The sequence below is a fragment of the Poecile atricapillus genome, chromosome 6 (genome assembly GCF_030490865.1).
Source record: "Poecile atricapillus isolate bPoeAtr1 chromosome 6, bPoeAtr1.hap1, whole genome shotgun sequence".
Taxonomy (NCBI): Eukaryota; Metazoa; Chordata; class Aves; order Passeriformes; family Paridae; genus Poecile; species Poecile atricapillus.
Window position 1 is genome coordinate 25986674 of NC_081254.1, and position 20594 is coordinate 26007267.

Genomic DNA, 20594 nt, shown 5'->3' on the forward strand with positions numbered 1-20594 from the left:
TGCCCTGTGTAGCTGTAAAGGGGCTGCAGAGCAGAGTCTGTGGTCTGCATTTCACAACCAAGGCATTTCAGGCTGTGTGCCTGCCTGATTAAAAGCAATTGCTCTTAGTACTGAAATGGCCTTTCCCATGCTGAGGGTGGAGTTAAGTACCTGCATAGGTGCTGTCTGGACCTCAGGTTTCCTGGTTCTCCAATGTTTGATGTGTTGAAGGAGACAGCGTTTCCCTCTTGCTTGACTCCTGCCCTCTGTCCCCTGGACCTGCACTGAACTGGCACATTTGTCATCACTGAATAACATGTTCTTGTGCCTGACATTCCTGGAGAATTGGAGGTGGCTTTGGGCAAGTTCCTTTCAGAGCTCAGAAAGACTTTCTCTTGGATCCTGTGAGGTAGCTGAATTGTTTTTCCAGACATTGAATTGTTTTTCCAGACTTATACAGGACCAGCTGAAGGCAATAGCTCCACTTTTCCTTTTCAGCTATCCTAAGGCCCCTGATGGCGGATTCTTCCAAGGGGGGAGTTTTGCACCTTGTGTATGCACAGAGTTGTGTTCTGAAGGAAGCAGCTGGGTGAAATCCTCTACTTTCCATGTAGAAGGGACAAAACATTAGGTAGGAGCTCTTTGAATGGGAATTCAGGGCTCTTTCTGTTGACAGAAGTTTGTTATAACTTGATTCAGTTGCTTCGGGAGAAAGAGGAAAACTGTCAGCTTCCAGGAAAGTAAAAGGAATTTTCTAGCTATTCCTTTGATGTTTGAGATTACCCAAAAGTTACTGCTCTGACAAGGGTGCCTGTAGTATTGTTAATGCAAAACTGCATTTTAGTGAAATCTTGATATCGAGCTGTTGGGGATATGCAAGCCATGCTGAATGATTTTCTCTTCCATCTTAGTTAAAAAACAGCTTAGAAATTCTAGTTTAAACCATCGATGATTCTGTGTTTTAATGACATATCTCATAAAGTTAGGTCCAAACCCACAATTAGATATTTGAGTAGACAGACTCTATGTTTTGAAAGCCAGCTTTCAAGTTAACTTGGGATCTGCATGGGAAAGGGGTTTTTCTTCTCTGTTACCGATTCAGAACTACTAATTTTCTTCTTGATGGGATGTTTTATAAATTAGTGGATTTTGCAAGAGAGGGTCAGGAAAGTGTCAGCTTAAGGTTTATGATGGAAACCCAGTGACCTCTTGGCTCTGGAGGGACTGCTGTTCCTTCACAGTGAGATTCAAGGAGTGTAGATTCCCTGGTGGGTCAGGGAGTGTGGGCTCAGTGTCCCTCACCTGAGTATCAGCACAGGGTGGGCTGCAAAGGGAGGGTGCACATGCAGATGTGGACAGGGTGGAGTCCTCTGGCTGGAAGGTCACTGACTTCTTCTCGGAGGCTGTGTGACCGCTGGGAGCAGAACCAGCCACGAGCTCTGAAGCCTCAGTGCCTACGGAGATGGGGAAAAAAAGGTAGTGCACCTTGACGCCAGCAGTGCAAGACTAAATGGCTGTGAATGGAACAAGTTACCAGCAACATTTTCCATTTGCAGCTCCATGTTGAGGTAATTAGCCCAAATGAACTCAAACTGCTGGAAAACTGCGAGAGCAATGGAAAATAAAAAGGTCACTATGCATTGCAGGGGTTAAACAGCTGGACTTGAATACCTTCAGTGCTCTGAATTAAAGGGAAAACTGCAGTCATTCAGTAGCAAAACTCACAAAAGAACTTCTGAGATGCTTGTAACTTTTTGCTCACCTGTCTTCATTTCATTGCTTGAATCAGAATAATTTCTACTTCTCCTTAAGTTTGCCTTTAGCTTCATGCTTGGTGAAAATTCATCAGGGAAGAGTTCAGTCTACCCCATAATTATGCATGTTAGGGCCTGGTTTCAACAGCCATGCCAAAAGTAACAAACAGCACAGTGGCCCGTCTTCACCACCCTTTTCCCACCAACCTCATGACAAATAACTTAATTTTTAAAATAGCTTAAAATATTTTTTAAAAAGAGGACAAAGCAGTATGTGTAAATTGACATTTTCCATTAGTTTGGTGCTCAAAGCTTACTTATTTAAAAGGCCAAAATTGTCGATTTTTGATTTGAAATTTTGTTTTGGCTTAGTTAGAAACCTGGTATTTAGCACTGATAAGGTGAACAGAGGAGCTGGTGTAGATTGGTATGTCCTGAGTGGGTTTTTCTGCTGTGAACTCTGTAGCGTTTCCCATTGAGGAGAGTAAGCTCACAGGTATCAGTTGATGCTGTTGCTTTCTGAAACTAAGAAGAGGATTAGAGTAAAGAGGCTTTCAGTAACTGAGCATAATTGCTCTAGATCCCTTCAGAGTAGAAATAGAAAACTGCTGATGAGAAGTTATGAAGGGATAGGAAGGGATATTGGATTTGGAAAGCAAACTTACATGCACACATACTCTTGCTTAAAATCTGTTACTCTCTACTAAAGGGAAAGTATGAAAATTTGTATTGTTTGACCTCCTGTGCTGTTGCTCTCACACAGACTGGAGGCTTTGCTTTGCTACCTCTGTTTACCTGGGGGTGTGCTATTTTTAGAGCAGTGGAGCTAGCAAAGAGAGTTCCTGGTTTTGTCCATTTGATAATTATTTCCTATGTTTAATTTCTGTCTCTGTTCTTAATCCAGTGTGACTGGTTTTACCACTGTAGATGTGTTCTTTACCATCTACAAGCCCTCAAGTAGAGCCCTCTCTTCCTTTGTCTCCTCTCACCCCTCTTCATATTTGTTCGTATTTGTTGCTATGAGGTAGAGTAGGCACCTTTTGTGTGCCTTGGTTTTTTCCCCTGCCATGTGATAGTCTTATGACAAGCAGTTCTGATAACTTCTAGTGAGGGATTATAAGGAGAGGAAATTCATATGCAGCTCAAATTCATAGAAACATGGAGGAAAAAGTCAGGGGCTGTATCTACAATGCTGTTAGAGACAAGTAAGTGAGCCATGGCAGATTCTCATCAGCTTTTGAGTGTTCTTACAGCCCCAACTGGAGATTGTTTTGCCCTGAAAATTTACCAGAAAAACTGAGCCAGAGTTAATGGTGGTGGTTTGAACTGTATTTCCAAGGGGTCTGTATCAATGTGGGTTTTCTCTCAGAAGGTCTTGCTCTAAATTACTTCTGGCAGCTGCAGGTACTCATAAGCTAGAGAGTCCTTAACATGCCCTAGTGGATCTTTCAGCTTGTTACAGAATAAGGACTTGAATCTTACTGCATGCAACAGAGCAAATGATAACCACCTGATATGTCTGGTGCTCCCAGATACTAATATAATACAGAAAATTCTTGGTAATGGTTAATTGCAAGCTTACTACATGTCCTTCTTTGAAGGAACAGTAATAAAAAAATAGCATCCTGTTCTGGTATGTGTAAAGAAAAGTTATCAATTTGAAATATGGTTGGTTGTATTTGTATGTATTTATACCCTTGGGTCCTCCTCATATTTTTAGGATTTAAATGTCAATTTTTGTGTGTGTGTGTGTGTGTTGTTGTGTCAGTCCCACCATGGCCACCCCAGTGCTTTTCCATATGTATTCTAGTGGTGAGTCAAAATGGTGATCTCTTTTTCCCAGATGATGCATAACCCAAAACTACTTCTGTTTTGCTTTTTTTCCAACACTTTGAGAAATGTCATTTGTTGAGGTGGGGAAAAATGTTTTGTGTCTAGTAGCAAATAAGATGCGAGACTGAGTGAAAGTTCTTTTAGGAAAATAGTTGAATCTTATACTAACTTAAGCCTGATAAGAAAGCTTATCTCTGCACACTTGAGAAGCCACAGCAGGTCCAGTGACTTCTCTTACCACACATTTGCATTGGTAAAGGGCTGTTCTATCACTTTATGTAAACTAAACCACCGTGACTGACCAACTCTTCTTGCAAGAGGTATTTGTACACTCCTGCCTTTGAGTTCATGCCCATACTGGTACAAGTTGGGATGGTGAATGAGCAGTCCTGCAGGGCACATGCCACACATGCAGTCCCTTTACTGCTGTAAATGTGTATCTGGGTAAGGAGTGAGATATCTCCATTCAAGGACATTAGTGTGGCTACAGTGCAGTGTATCATATCCCTGCATTCAAACCTTCTCTGCCTAGAGAGCTGCAAAGAGAAATGTTGGAAAATTTAAAAACCAAAAAACATCTTTCTGCATTATTTTGGGTAAGCTGTCTGATAAAAATTACTTTCCAAGGTGGGATTTTCTAACATTTTCTGGTTTGTCTGGGTTTAGTATATGTGCCTTTAATATGGAGGAGAGAGTATCTGTGCCACTTCCTCAGTAATCAGTAATCTCAGTCAGATTTGATTTGTTTGGTTTGCGAACCGAGTGCTGTCACACAGGACTTGCACTTCACAGAGCAAAAGCTGAACAGAGAGATTGATGAGCTGAGAGGGTCCCAGGGCTGGCTATCCCAGCTGTCAGTGACATGCTTGTAATTCCCTCTGTCTTTGCCTGAAAATCCTAGAATGGGCTATGACTCCATGTACGAGCAATGTGCAGGAATATGTTGAAGCGGGGTCCAAAGCAGAAGCCTCTTGCCTTTCATTTTAGGCTATTGAGTTTGCTTCTGTGTTGTCCTCCTCAGAACTAGCAGGCTAAACCTTTATACTTGAGATGATGTTTGTCAAAACCCCCATAGACAATCCTTTCTTCCTGCAATTCCAGCTCTTCTGAGACATAGTCCCTTATCATAGAATAATTTGGCTTGGGACGTTTAAAGGTCATCTAGTCGTGTCTAAAGAGCACAGCAAGCACCAGATTTCCTGCCTGCCAAATGTCCTGCCTGCCTGCCAATCCTGCATTGGAGTGGAGCAGGGACAGTTCACTGGAGAGCCTCCTGTACTGAGGCTTGGGCAGGTTTCAGTCTGGTACTATGTGTGCTAGGGCCTTCTTCCATCAGGAGCCACAGGTCACATTCCTTCCCAGCTGTTACTCTAAAGCAGGGGGCTTTAGTTGCCAAATAAGTGTTTTCAGGCAGGAAGGAATGTTTTGTGGAGGGGATTTACCTGTTAGTGGATTAGGCTATCCCAGAGTCAGTGGCCTTGCCAGCTCCAAAGAACCTGCCCGCTGCTGCCTACTTTGAAAGCTTTTCTTTCTTGCCTCTCTTGCAGCCATGCTCTGCAGGACTCTGCTGCTGGTGGGAAATTTGCTTGTTTGCCCAAAGTCTTGAGCAGGTAAGCATAGGAAAGGTGTTGATCAGGACTGCTGTTTTCAGGGATATTGTTTTATCTTCCAGATGGGAGACCAGAGCCTAACTTCAACAAGGCTTTACAGCACGTTGCTGATTCTTAAGTTGTCCCAGGACCTCTGAATGACCAACCATCAATTAACTCTGACCTCTTGTGGTTTCAAAATCTGCATCCAAGTGCTGTGGTTGGACTCTGTCTCAAACCCCTGACCACAGCTATTTTTAAGCAGGGATGGAAGGCCGAGATCTTCTGGAACTCATTAGCTTTCCCCACTGCTGCTCTGCCCGGCTCCTTCCCCATTCATCAGAGACACTGTTGTGTTAGCGTGGACAGCTCATCCTGTTCATCACTGTTGTGGCAGAGAGGGGCTGCAGCTTGAGATACCTGTGCTGCCTTTGTGTGGTGCTAAAGCCTCTCCAAGTGGGCTCATTGACTTAGGAAGCAACTTCCAAGCCCAAATTGCCTGGTCTTGGCGTTTTCTTCCTTCACCGTGGCTTGCCCTTCCTCTTCTGTTCATGTTTTTGTTTTTCTTGGGAACATCCAGTGGTGTATTTGACCTCCTATGGGTCAGGGTAGAGCTACAGGCGTTCCTGTAGCTCCTTGCTCAGCTGTCTGGCTGCCCACACCACGCTTGTTTTCCCATGGCAGCTGACCACCTGCTGATGTCCAGCTCAGCCTCTCCACCATCCGACGGCTCGGCAGAAACCCCAGGGGCTTTAGCTCTCCTTACAAAGCGCTAACTCGATTATTGGACTTGGGATTAAAGTAAAGGCTTTGGGAGCACAGCACAGATCACAGCGTTAGTCCACTGAGACGTGTGCCTAGCAGCAGGGGTGTGTTTCCTTTGGGTTTCATATTGGATTAGAAATGCTTTCTTTTGGGGGCCAGATTGTCATTCTCAGACACTGTAGTCAGTCTTACTATCAGCCCTATGAAGACTAAATGTCTAAAGGAAGTGACGGAAATAGATCCGTTTGTTTCCAAAACAAAACCTTTTGGTCCAGAGAAAAGATACCTGCCTCTTGGGAAAGAGGAGAAAGCTCCCATCTCTCTTACTTGTCTGAGCTCAAGCTCTCTTGTTCTTTGTCTTCAACTTGTTTCCCACTGCTTATCATTTACTAGAAAAACATTCCAGCATCTGTGCAACGCTAGACCACCAAAAAAGATGAAGAAGGGATGGATGCACTGCTTCTTCTCTATTTATAGGAAGAGAGAGATGAACCAAAAATGAGATGGGAAAATTAAAATCTTTAAATATTCTGGGAGAAATGGATGGAAAAAGGGCTGCTTTCATTGTTCACATGGTCCAGGAGACTTTCTCATGAATAGCTTCATGTAACCTCATGGGCAGCTCACTCGTATGACCAGGGGGATTTCTGTGTACAAACCCCCCTCTTGTTTTGATGTATCTTATTTACTTAGCAAGTAACTGCTACAGCAGTTGTACCTTCTTGTCCTAGCATGTTCTTCCATCTTGGTGCTTTCTACGCTCATTCTCCAGAGTAGCTTACATACCACTGTTAGCACTTCTGATCATGTCACTTGTATTCATACTCATCTTTCTACCTTAGTTTTGCACATTTCATTCCAGTCACCATTTAATAATCCCTTAAACATTGAAGACATTCCCTGTTTTCTTTGAGAACAGTAGGCTTCTCTAAGATGTCTTTTTCTCTTGTCAGATCAGTGAAATCTCTCTCAAGCTACTTTCTTGCTGTGTTTCCCCTTGCCACTTTTGAAACTATTTCCAGGAGCACCACAATCTTCTCTCAGACCTTCTCTGCTAATCAAGTTTTACTAGCCCTGGTGTTTGGAAAAACACATCTTCTCCTATATTAGATGGAGACATTGCTGTAGTATTTGCTTGCAGATTAATGGTTGTTCTAGATTAAAGATTTGCACCTCATGCCCTCTGCTCTGCCATCAGAGGTTGGCTCTGACCCATTGCAAGAAAAGAAGGAATTGTTTTCAATCTGGGCTTTTGAAAGGGTGTTTCATGGCATAAGGGTAGAGTGTGGTGTTGCCTTGAATGCAATGAGGAATTTAAGGCACATGATGGAGGATGGGAACCAAGGGCTTGTCATTGGAGGTGAGTGCAGGGTGGTCAAAAGCTTCCCATTTGTTCTTGTACCGTTTTAAATGTCTCACCCCTGCACATCTAGAGTAGCACCAACCTCAGCTGTGCTCTCTGCCACAAGCTCTTATATACCTTTCCTTTTGCTCGTAAAATGTTTCCTAGCATTAGCTGCAAAGCCTTCCCTCAGAGCTCATCTCCTGTGATTCTGGCAGGAAGCAGCCATTTCGCAATGGCCACACCACCAGGCCAACTTGCTGATATTTATATCTACTGGAATGGTACATGTGATGAAACACATCAATGCTTGAAACAATCATACTCTTCTTGCCATCATCTTCCTGCTCCTTCTGCTCCCTTGGCCTCGGTGAGGCTGGGGAATGTTGGCCTCTCTCCTTCTTGCATTGCCATGGCTCCCATGTGGATTACTGTACAGGAGCAGGCAAATTACTAGGTACTCTAATGAGCTGGGGCAGAGATGGTGGTTTGAGCACTGATTCAAATGCTCCCACAGTGGAAATAACATGAATCTAGTTTGCAATTCTCAGAGTTCCTCCCTTTCCTTCTCTTCCCCCTCTGCGATATTTTGTTTCTGTTGATAATTCTCTAAATGCTGCCTTTAACAAAACCACTGTCTCCAGTCCCTAATTTCAGCTTTCCTTAGAAATACACCCGTGTGGGATCCAGCACTCAGTGTCCCTCTCAGGGTTGTGTTTGCTCTCCCTTTCTGCCCAGGGCTCTCTGATGACCAGCACTCTGTGCTCTCTCTGGCCTGCAGCTCTTCTGCTGTTGAGTTCTGTCATTTGATCACTCTGTGTGGTGCTTGGTCTCCATGTTCGTCATGTAACCTCAAGCTAAAGTCACAAGGAAGGGTATCCTTACTGTGCACGAACCTGTAACAATTTGATTTCAGGCTTTTGTGTCTTGGTTATTGTATACTGTAAAGGAAGATTGCTTAATATTTTCTCCAGAAAATTATGTAGTGTGGTGAATTTTTAATTTTTTTTTAGTTTGTGTCCAAGGACTATTTCAGATGTCTCAGTGTAAGGTACCTTAAAAACAATAAGCCTTTTGTCAGTAGAGAGCTCAGTATTACAGGATTCTGCATTCCCACTGAGCATTTTTAGCAGTCCATAAATTGAAAAAGGTTGAAGACCATTGTTGCAGTCAATTTGGCAAGTCATTTTCTTTGAGTTGTTACACTGCATAAATATTTTACTGTCCTGCCAAGAGCTGTTGTTCTGCCAGACATGTCATCATCTCAATGAATAATAGATCTGAGCTCCCGATCACGTGTGGTCTTAAAAGAACTTGGTGTTCCTGTGAAGCTGGGTAGATGTGCAGTTCCTGGTCCCAAGATTTACAACTATTCTTGTTCTGTGGTCACCACACTCATCTAGTCTTGCTCTAGGTGCACTCTTGCCTTGTGCCCTGAATAGCAGAACCTATTATATAATTAATCATTTCCAGCCATCAAGAAGGTGATAATGCTGTGCAGTGGAACAGAGATCTCTAAAGTTTTGGTAAGAAAACACTGACATGTTACTGTTTCAGTTGCACAGTTGCACAGTTTATTTATCCTTGGTCCCATTGGCTTTTACAATTATTTGATGCAACAGAAGTTTCAAGGGAAGAGAGGAGACAATTTAGCATCAACAGCTTTTTGGTTAGAAGATAATCCAGTTGTCATGGAAATAAGCAGTTGAGATGCCATCAGCCTTTAAAGATTGAAAGAAATATTGTAATTTCTGTAAAGCCATCTGCCACTCCTGTTACACACAGCTATTGCCTGAGTCCCTCCGCTAAGCTCCACTAATAGTGCTTTACATTATTTTAATTTAGAAAAAACCTTGATCTGCTAATTTTTCAGGGCATGCAAGTGTTCTTTTTATTGATGGTAATTGTTGGTAACTATAGTACCTACAAATGGTAACTGCAAAAATGCGTGGCCTTTATTGCTGAAAACTCTCCTTTTCACAAAAGCCAGGATTTTGTACACAACAAGGAAGTCATTCAAGCAGAGGTTTTGGGATATGTTAAACAGGCTCCTGTGACTGAAGTGGATTGAGCAGATGTGATGAGATGGGTTTGAGAGTTGGGGTACTCTTCATCCATTTTACTAATTCCCCTGGGAACATGGAAAAAGTATTTCGATTTTATCTCTTTAAAAATATCTCTCATATTTTCTGCTTGTTTTGTTTCCCTCAGCTTAAACACCAAAATGGATTAGTCAATTCTACATTCGTCTTCTGGTTAAATGCAAGAAATGTGTTTGGGACACCAAACCATGGAGGAATAATTAGAGAGTGAAAGTCAGACCTTTCAGACTTGTGTAGATAAGTCTTGAAGAATTTTTGTCACCTTTCTGTAACTACCAAAGTACATTTTTTTCATACAGATGGGGCATTACAGTGTGGAACACTCTCAGAAGGGCAACACTTGTGGTAGTCATTTGAAATACTTTGTCTTAGGGAAGCTGATGGTCTTCTGTTCCCCAGGAGGAGATGAGCTTTAGAAGAGGACCCCAGGAAGACCTCTTTGTGCCTCTCTTGTGGCTCATGACAGATTTTATTGGAATGCAGGAGGGGGGAAAAAAAAAAAAGGAAAAGAGTGAACTAGATGTCTCTTCAGTGAGAACCTCTTGGACTTGTCTCCTCGTTTGTTTATTTTGTGGTGTATTTCTTGTGTCAGAGAAGTTCTCAAGGGAATTTACCATTCAGCATTTCATGGAGAGATTAAGATAAATCTGAGAGGTTTTTTTTCTGCTTTGTGTACTTCATGGCAAAGCTCCCCGGAACTTTAATTCTTTTTGTTGTTGTTGTGTGTGACTTCAGTTCCATGAACTAATATTAGTTATACAGTGAGGAGACATCTATATATAAACATGGAATTTTGTATGTTTCCATATATACTCATGTTTCTATATATAAGCAAAATCCTTTCATAGGAATATTTAAAACTATGTGTCACATTTTGTTGTGTATTTTATGGTGGGAAAGTGTAATCGGAAAAAATGCATTTAGATCTTGTGGGACAGTAAGGTAAAATAGCTACTTGTGTGAACTGGATCTTTTTTTAGATGCAGGCACTACAGAAATAGCCAAGTGATAGCCCCTCTGTGAACTCCAAATGCATTTCCTTTTGCCAGGCCTCACTGGTCTGTTTGTCTAACCCTTGTAAGGACAGGGATGCAGTGACTGTGGCCAGGCTCCTGGCTCCTGGAAGGACGGGGACCTCCACAAATGAACCTGCTGTATGTTGCGATGCAGAGCAGTAGATCATACATAGTCCATAATATTTAGACTAAATGTGTATTTGAGCTCTACTTGGAGATGCGTGGTGTTTTGACTAAATTGTGCATGGTATAGAGTTAAGGTTTATATAATAATTTTTATTCATGGCTTTCTAGTAAATTTGTTTGGGTTTTGTTCTTTACTATTGTAAAGAAATGACAGCCTCTTCTTGCAAGTGGAAATTACAGCAATATTTTGAAGTTTGTCGTTTTCTGTCATTTGGAGGCTGGCATAGGGTGTGCACTGCTACTGCTGTGAAGGAGGTTGCTTGTGGGAATTAGTTTTTTTTGTCTGGTTGTTTATATTTGGTTTGGTTGGGATTTTGTGTAGTTGTTTTTTTTTTTTTAATCAGTTTGTTGTTTATTTCTTTCCTTACCTGTCTTAGTCCTTCATAGCTTTAAAAGTAATTGACTTACAAAAGTTAGAAATACCATATTTCTGTAAGTTTCATGAAAATGTGGTTTGTGGGTAAGAGAGGAGATTTTTCCTATTTCTCCCTCTGAGCTAGGGCTGAGAGCTCAGCCCTGACCTGGTCTGTGCAGATAACATCACACGGCTCTACCTGCATTTGTGGGTGATCTTTCTTGAACAAACAAAAGATGCAGGAAGAAGCTGAAAAGTGGCAGACCCCAAGAAAGAGTCTGGCTGGGAATCTTTAGTTTTTCAAACTCTCGTGCCCCAGTCCATGGACATTCTCCTGTGAACTACATACAGTGACAGACCTTTGTTCTGCTATTGTTAATATGCTAGATAAATACCGTTGTTTATACTATAGATTTAATTGCAAGTCCTCAGAGCCTAGCAGACTGGTTTTCTGGTTGGGGTTTGTGCTGCTGTGGCGTACCCAGAATGTTTGGATTTTCAAGGAGCCACGGAAGAGAACAGTAAAGCATGTGTATTGCATGTTGCGTGACCTAGCTGTCCATGCTTCTTCTAGCAGAAGTTCGAGCTGTTTTACTTTAGTGTTTATTGGGATGTAGAAGAATTCAGCCTAATCCTAGCTAAAAATAAACAAATGCAAGGCAGAAGTCGCAGCAGTAGGACACTATTTCTCTGAGGCCATTTCCATGGTCAGAGTGTTTCAGGGATGCTGGTATTGCATTCTCAGTGTGGGTACAGTTTCATGGGCAAAGCTGTACGAATTGCATGAGTTTTAATTCACTCTCTGCCCTCACAAGGGATGCTAAACTGCTCTGTTCCAGTGGGTTCAACCATGGTAATTGAGGTTGTCTCCAAACCTAGTGGAGTTACGCTTCACTGTAACTCCTGTGAGTGTTGCAGGAGTTGTTGAGTACATCACATGAATGGATTGAAGCTGTGTGTTACAGACACACAGACACTTATGAGCCCCAGCTCTCCTGAGATACCTGGATGCAATGCTATTACATGATGTTAGTATAAGAGCTTAGACAGGTCTGTCTAAGTATTAGGCTTAGGCAAAATCAAAGAGAATCTCTAACCCACACGTTTAGAAACAAGGGTGAACAGTCTTAAAAAGACAGTAGAGATCTGCCCCTTGCCAGAGGAGATTAAATGAAAATGTGTTCTGCTTAGATCAATAACCCCATTCATTCCCTATAAGATGTTATGGCACTAAGCTTGTTCTAGAGTAAAATTGTCAAAATAAACAACCTCAGAAGTCAGGGGTATTAAAACTGGTATTTAGGTTTTTTGTGAGCAAAACCATTCAGATTAGTTTTGGATGGGGCTAAAATAATGATTGAGACTTCTGCAGAATAATAAAGAAAACAGGGCTGTCTCTACTACATCTTCCCTGAGCTAAGTATCATGAAAGAAATACTATTCTCACAGAATTCCTGTTATGTCACTAAATTATTACAGCTCTTCATGTAAATATTTGACAAGGAGAATTTGAATAATATTGTAATGTAGGTGTGAGTCACATGTCATTCCCTGTCATCAATACCCAGCAGCTGGAAAACTGTTCAGTCTTTTGGAGCAAAGGAACTCTTAATCACAGCAAAAATAGCAAGTGGCAAGTTCACAAATTCAATATTTTAAGACTCCTTTTTCTTCTCTACGTTTATCTCCAGTGTCTTCTTGCTCAGGGGCAGGGCTCTCACTTCAGCTTATCTCCAGTTCTCCCCAGTGGCTGTTGCTGATGGAACAGGACTTTGCTGTCTTATCTGAGAGGTTTCCTTCCTCCTTCAAGAGCTCTGGACAAACACAGCTTACCAGATGGCTATGCAGGGTGGCCCAAAAAACCCACTAATTAGATGGTTGTTCACAAATGGAAACTTTGAGAAGTTTTTGTATCAAGTTAGTAATTAAAACTATTAATAGCATAATTGCCACGGAGATTGATCTTTGAAGTTCCCATTTCTAGAGTATGACCCAGTAGTGCCATTTTTCAGAAAATTAATCTTGCCTTGTGTGGTTGAAAAGATGATGTTGTGTTACTAATTCACTTGAAAATCTTACATTTATGAGTAATTGATAACTCCCAGGAACAAAGCCAGGCAATTTACATTTATTCTTAGAAAAGAGTAAGAATGTATTCAAATGCACCATCAGAATTGTCATTCTTTCAAACGAGACAGTTTCCTGTAATCTTTCCTTTTCTTGGGGATGATGAGTCAGCATTTGAAGCAATTCTTTCAACTTCTTTGCGTGATGGGCTTTAAAAGTAACACAAGATCTACTTAAATCCTTAGCAAAATGCAAAATTAGGGGTTTTTCCCTCCTCTATATATTATTGTATTATTATTTTGCAGAAACACTGCAGTTTTCAGGGATTTAAATATCTGTGATGCCCAGCTCTGAAATCACAGGTGCTCTTCTGTCCTGCTTTGATGTCAGACAATTCCAGTATGTCTTTGCACGGTTTAAGTTACTTCTCCCCCCCAAATCCATAACAGTTGCTGTGTTCTCAATGAGGAGACACAGATCTGAATCCAGCTGTGATCTGTGTTATTAGCTAAACTTGCACCATAGCAAAGTGAAAATGGGACCTATGAAAGTTTAAATCGGTTGCTCCTGTGAAGTTCTTGGTTCTAGAGCTTTGAGTGTGTCTTGCTACTTTTCTACATTTCGGTGTGCCATACCTTTAGTTTTTGAAAGAGTCACTTTCCAGCCAGAGGATATTCCTTCTTCCCCTCGAACTTGCTGGCAATGTGAAGCACAGTTTTGTGGCAGCTCATCCTGCAGCACTACCCCTCATGGGACCTGACCCAAACCAAAAGCCAGTGGGAGAAGGTGGCTGTGTTTCTTGTGCCTGCAGATTGCTGCAGTGTCCTTGGAGTTGTGCTGCACGGCTGGGGAGTTGCTCTGTAATGGCAGTGTGTGAATCCTTGTGCCCGTGTTGTGTTCCAGAGAAACAAATGTGCAGTGTCAGAGCTCACGTGGCCCCGATCCTGCGCTCGTGCGAAGTCAAGGTCACTGGCACCAGTTGTGTTTTAGGGGTGTGTTTATCCCACAGCTTTGGGCACTGTGCACACATGTAACTGCTCTAGGGCTTGTACAGACCCTGCTGGATGAAGGTGGTGTCACCAATTTAGAAAGTTAACAGGGTAGCTTTTTGTTAATCTTTCCCTGGCTTCTGCCACGATATAAATTTGGAAGCCTTGCACTGAGCTTGAAAAGTCTGATGGCGTCATCGACCAGGCTGGGTTTGGAGCTGCTGGAATTGCAAACTGCATGTGATATAAATGGCCTGAAGTAAAACAAGTCATTAAAATAGAATATTAATGAACTAAGATGCTGGTAACACAAGAACCCTTTTACATTTATATCCTAAATAGTGAACTAAAAGTAAACTATAGGAGATGATGATGATGATGATGATAATAATAATAATAATAATGATGATAATAAAAAGAGAGTATATCCAGCCCCAATTCCTTCCACAACCCACAGTCCCAAGATGCTGCTCTTCCTTTTCAGCTCATGCTCTTTGCTCTCAGCATGGTTTAGGTCCTTATGTAAGCATGCTGGCCTCAGCTAACCTTCTCCTAATGTCCAAACATGTTTCTGTTGTGCCTTCTAGTACTTTACCTTTGTCGGATTTAAAAATCCCATGGTGTAGATGCCAAAATCTAGAAGCTCCCTGAATTAAACCCAGTCTGTTCTAGGAATTGAGGGAGGCAGGATTAGAGGACGGATTAGATCAGTAGGATTTTTGGCTGCAGTGATACAGAACAAGGCTGTTTCTGTCGGTGTCATGTTTTGGTTACCTGAACATCAAAGTCATCTGAGTTCATTGTTGTTTTGGACTGACTTCTATTTTTGTTGCTCATAAACACACATCTCTCGATGTTCTTGTTTTCATTTAGTGGATTAACTCTTGGGTTGTGGTAGCAGCCTGTTGGACTGGAGGAGACTAAGGAGGTGACAGTTGCTCTCCTGAGCCCTTATAAAGTGCTTAAGAAATTGTCCCCCCTAGGGCAGGGAAGGCAGAGGAAGTTGGGGTGGGAGAAGTCGTAGCAGCAATGCCAAGCTGCAGGAGGAGATACTGAGCAGGCCATGGCAGACAGGGGTCATTGCTGTGGATCCCAAGCTGAAGGACACATCTCTCAAAGGATTCAGCATTCAGCCAGCAGCCAGGCCCCACCAATGCCAGAATCCAAGATCTCTCCGTCTGCTGGACTGAGGTCTGGGGAGGACCTGGAGCTCAGCAAACCCAAGGTTTTGCGCTCCCTCTGCTGGCAGCACTTCTGCCGGCCAGTGCCTGCTCTTCATCCCTGAAGGAATGCTGAAATCAGTGGGACCATCTCGAACAAACAGGGAAGTAATAAAATTAGTATGGCTCCTTTTTAGGGTGCTTGAACACTAAAAAAAAATTCCTTGTTGATCATGCTGTGGAGGTGCAAGTCAGTAAGGAGATGCATTTCTTACACTTCTTTCCAGAAGGTCATTACTTGCCTTGGGAAGTGGGAGCACAGGGGAAATTACATCAGCATAAGTCACACTTCAGTATCTTTTGAATCCAGTGTGGAAGACTTGAACCATTACCAAGAATGACTTCAATATTATGTTTGCTTGCCTTAAATTTTATCTGAACTTTTGTGTTCTGTGTCAGTCCAAATAGTCCTAGGCCTCTCTCCAGATTCAGTATTTTCTCGTTGCCACCTCTTCTCTCAACTTTAGTTTGCTGCACTTCTGAAGTGTTTCCTTAATTTTGGTTTTAAACTTCCACCCTGTTTCTCATCTCAAGACACCAGTATTCTGGTGTTACAACCTTGTACTCAGGTTAGAGCCTCAGACAGGTGTCCAGAAGTACCTTCTTTCGGGGAGAAGTTTCCTTCTCAAGTGTTAGGTTTTCCTTCTCTTCTTCTCCTACTTCAGATCCAGTGGCTACTTCTCTAAGACAGAAAAATGCTTCCAGTTCTGGGAAGCAGCTTGTGTTTTTTCATTTACTAGGCTGAACTCAGAGTTCTACCAACACTGAGAGCAGCCCAGCTAGTGGTGTGCATTCTACACCCTCGTGGAGCCTGATTATTGTTACCTCCAGCCATATTCAACACAAATTCCCTACTGCAAAAGCACTGCCTGGCTGGGAAGCATTGCCATGCAGTTCATGGCAAGCGAGTCATTAGTAATGTTCAAGGAGTTTCTGAAACTTTTTCTCTCCACTTTTCAATTTCATTTGTGATGCCTGCCTACACCTTGTAATAGTTTTCCCTAAATATTCTCACATCTGATTCCTCCCTAAGATTTCTGCTTTGATAGCAGAGCTCTGAACTGAAATTACCTTTTTTCCTTACACTCGAATTATTTCTGGTTCCCAGCTAATTTCTTTTAGTCATGTACCTATGGAGACTTCCCCCTTCTGATCTGAGTTGCTTGCCAAATTGGGTTCAGTTGCAGGTAAAGCTGCCTCTTTTCTAGAGCTGTGCTCTCACATTTAGAAGCAGCAGCAAAGCAAATGAAGTTTGTCAGTGTGTGTCTCACCAAGGTCCTACCAGAAGGCAGCAGCAGAGCTGGAGCACCTACAGACTGATAGGCTGGTGTAGATGGAAAATGTTAGCTCATCGCTTCTCTTCCATCTGCCACAGGGCACTGGAGAATTATTGAGTCCTTTCTAGGAGCTTTGTCCAGTCAAGTTTTCAAAGTTGCAAGTAACTGAGCTTCTGTCGTTTCCCTTGGGAAAGTATTCCTTACAAATACAATTCTCTGTCAGGAAGTCATTCTGAAACTCTCCCTGATTTTTGCTTTTTTTGGTGTCCTCCCACTAAATGGACTTTAACACAAAGAGTCTATTTAAAGTGCTACTTTTTTATTTTCCTGTGAAGGCTGCTGTGGTTTCTAGTTAATGTTTGTACGAGACTGAGCTCTCTGGTTTAAAGGAGAATCACTGTATTCCCAACGGTTGTGCTGATACTTCCACTCATTCACTTTGAGGGTCTGGATGATTTTCATGTGGCGGTATTAAATAAATGTTAGTTATCAGGTTCCCTTCCCAGATATATATTAAAAATTATATGTTTTGCTGCTGAAAAGAGCAAAAGCTTAAAAACCTAGTCTAAACCTTCATGTTTTTGCAGAAGTTTCAAGTTTCTCTTGATTCTGTGAATGGTGTTGAGTTATGAACCCAAAGACAGTGTGCACTGTTTGTGTGTGTGTGTTTGGAGAAAGTAGCAGTCTGATTGCCCCGCTGAAAATAGCCCAAGTGAAAAAACAAACAGCATGAATGCAAATTTTTGCTAATAGAAGGGAGATTTAATGTCCTTGAACTGTGGTGCAATAAAGAAATTTAGGAAAACACTTTTTACTTTGGTATAATTGCTTGCAAGCCAGGGCTACTCCAGAGGGAGTTATTTTTAATGGATAAATTATACAACATGTTTTAAAATTGATTGTTTTGAATAATGTGTTTTTGAACCTGTGAATCTCACTGACAGACCAGTGTTTACCTTTGTGCAAATCAGTCAAAACAAAAACAGTCCCGTAAGATGAAACAGGGAGATTTTTCAGAAGCACAGATTGTTAGTTAGCAAATTCAAGGGCAGCTAAACGCCTCATGGGATTTTTCTCCATGTCATTGAAGGCATATTGAACAGGCTATGGCTTAAAGTTCCAGGGCACTAACCAACAGCAAACAGACTCAGATTACTGGTTTTAACAAAAACGGACTAGCCTGATTCTTGTTTTACCACAAACTGACTTAACATGAATCTTCTGTTTTATAAATGTCTACCACAGCTTTGATTTAACACTGATTTTTCTTTTTAATTTTTTTTAAAGGAAACCAGGGGCCTTTAGTGTGGGGAAATAACACCTACAAATCTTCCCAGTTACTGAGTTCATAAACCTCCTTTGGCAGAAATAGAGGCATTTCAAGTTGCTTTCTCATTGTGTAAGCTTATACACATCACTGCAGGTTGTGGCTCACTGCTCAGAGGCCCTGAGTTACACCTTTGCTCTTGCATCACTCATTCCTAGGAACCTGTGTTTGCTCTAAAGCTATGGCAGCAGTACTGTAATTTTCTGCAGCATAGTCTGGCTAGTAGTATCATTTTGTTACTACATTTGGTCACATGCAAGGCCATATTATGGCACTGCAGATCAGTAAAATTTGCTGTCTTTATATATCCTTATGTACTGAAAGTTTTGCAATTTGTTAGAAATTCAGGAATGAAAATTCAGCAATGAAATTTGGCCTGGGATTTCAGTCAGACCTCCCTTCAAAGTCTCTTAAAATCACTGGGTAATTTAGGAAGGGACTTCTGGAGGTCATCTGGTCCAACCCCCTCTTTGGAGCAGGCCAACTTTGAAGTTGCCTCAGGTCACTGAGTTTTGAATACCTCCAGAGCTGGAGATTTCACTGCCTCTCTGGGCCCCTGTTCCACTGTTTGACCACTCTTGGGAGGAACAAGTTTTCATTATTTAAAGAGAGTCTCCATGATTGAAATTTGTGTTTATTGTCTCCTATGAGTATCTTGCTCAAAGGTCTCTAGTTTTATGTTCTTCATAGCCTACTATGAGGTACAGAAAGACTTCTGAGTCCTTTATTTTAGCCTTTTCTTTGCGAGACTCAACCAATGCAGTGCCCTCTGCTTTTCCTCGTGGATCATGGACTCCAGCCCATCTTAGGATCCATCCACCGAAGCTGTTTCAGTTTCTTCATGTCTTTCTTGTACTGGAGAACCCCAAACTGAATGTCAGCGCTGCAGGTGTGGTTTCTCAGGTGTCAAATAAAGAGGAATAATCCATTCCCTTGACCTTCCAGCTGAATGTGTGGTGATGTCAGCACACAGGTCCTTTTCAATGCTGCAGGGACATGCTGCTGACTCCTGTAGTATGTTCACCCAGCCAGTCAGTCCCCAGTGCCAGCACATGGTGTTATTTTCTACCAGGTTTATGACTTTGCATTTGCATTTATTGAACTCCATCATGTGTCTCCATCCCGTTTCTTCTGCCTGTGTTTCTGTGGGGAAGTGACATGTGAGAGTGGTGTGGTGGTACAGCTCCATCCAAATGACAAAACTCTTCATGGAATCAGTTCTGTGTTTGACCAGAGCAGATGTTGAGGAGATGTTTCCATCTCTGGTTTGAACTGCTTGACAGTAATCTTGAGGTCCTTGCTCTGGACATATAAATGCCTCAGGATCAAAGGGAGAATTTTCCCCCACAACATATTTTTCAAGAAATTGTCATGATACAGTAAGAGAAAAAGTATTTCAGGCATTTTTTTTCTTCCAGTTCTGTTCTGTGTGGTCAGTAAACCACATGGACTCCCAGGAGCTCATTCTAGATTCACTCACTCATGCGGATTTAAATAAGCATCTTCATGTTTCTTAATTAGCTTAATAAATTAATCAGAAATTCTACAGAGCAAAACCTAAGCTAAGCAGCAGGGTTTTAAGCAATGGGATGAGACTGGATTTATGTTTACCAAAACTGCTTGGTGATTTAGCTGCCTGTGAATGTAACTGAGAGGTTACCATTTGTCACAACAGGTGCCATGTGCAGGTACCAGCTCCACACAGGCCCTTGGTGGTGTCACTGACTGTCACTGTATGGGGGGATGCTGAGGCAGAAAGCAAACACTGCCTGCCTGTGCCCACAGAGGAGCTGTGGGTCACACATCACGTTTCTGCCTTTATTGTCAGACCTGGCAGTTTTGTAGAGCTGCCCAATTGCTAAATCTCATTGTATCAACACTTAAAGCAAGGGTTTAATTAAAGAAACATTAATGGCATCCTTGAAGTGTGGTTAGAGACTGTGGCCAGAAAATCAGTGAAGTACAGCACTTCCCATAGACCTGTTTTCTATGTTTAATTTGTGTTCTGCTTTTAAAGCCCTAGGAATATTATATGCAGTCCAGATTTTCTTACCTGCTGGATATTTACTTCATTCAGCTCCTTACTGGATATGTACAGTATGTCTTTAGCAGTGGAAAATACAAACTAAAACCATTCTTTTTAAGTTGAATAAAATAGCATGACCATTGCCAGTGGCCTGATAAAGTCTTTGAATAAAGCTGTAGCCAATTTCTGTTTCAAACACTCAGAGGAGTCATTATTTTACTTACAGGCCACTTTTACAGTTGAGCACATGCTGTGTTGTGCTCTTTTACTATGTATAAAGAGGTCTTTGCGCTCCTAGCTTTTCCTTTAGCCTTTTATGTCTTGATTACTTCCATACATGCAGGGTATTTTGGAGTCTTCTGTGGTGAGAGGGCAGCCAGTCTGGGAATGCATCTTCATAACATCTCCGTCACCACCTCTGATGTGTGCTGCACTGTCTGGTGATTTCTTGCAAATTATTGGATTTGGGTCAAAATTATCTTGCAAAGACACAAGAAATGTGATTTCCAGATCTGGTCTGTCTCATCAAATAATTTAATGATCATTGAAGCCAGTAGAAAGGAAAGAGAAAACTTGGGAGCAAAAGACATCCTTTTAGGGGCAGCTTCTTAGATTGGGCTAAATAAATCTGACCCCATCAGAGTGTTAGGTTGATGAAAGTCTAGAACAGGAAAACTTGACAGTCAGGAGGGAAGAAAGGTTAGTGTCACCCTGTGTGTGTACAATTTGTCTCTTTTCAGCAGATAAATTCTCTGTAACATGTAGTT

At 41.9% G+C, this 20594-nt stretch overlaps 1 protein-coding gene across 4 annotated transcripts in view; it reads left to right on the forward strand.

Annotated features, from left to right (window-relative positions):
* The window catches only part of CNNM2 (cyclin and CBS domain divalent metal cation transport mediator 2), a 118700-nt gene that overhangs the window by 67726 nt on the left and 30380 nt on the right, over nt 1–20594 (forward strand). The gene's annotated exons all lie outside the window — the stretch shown is intronic.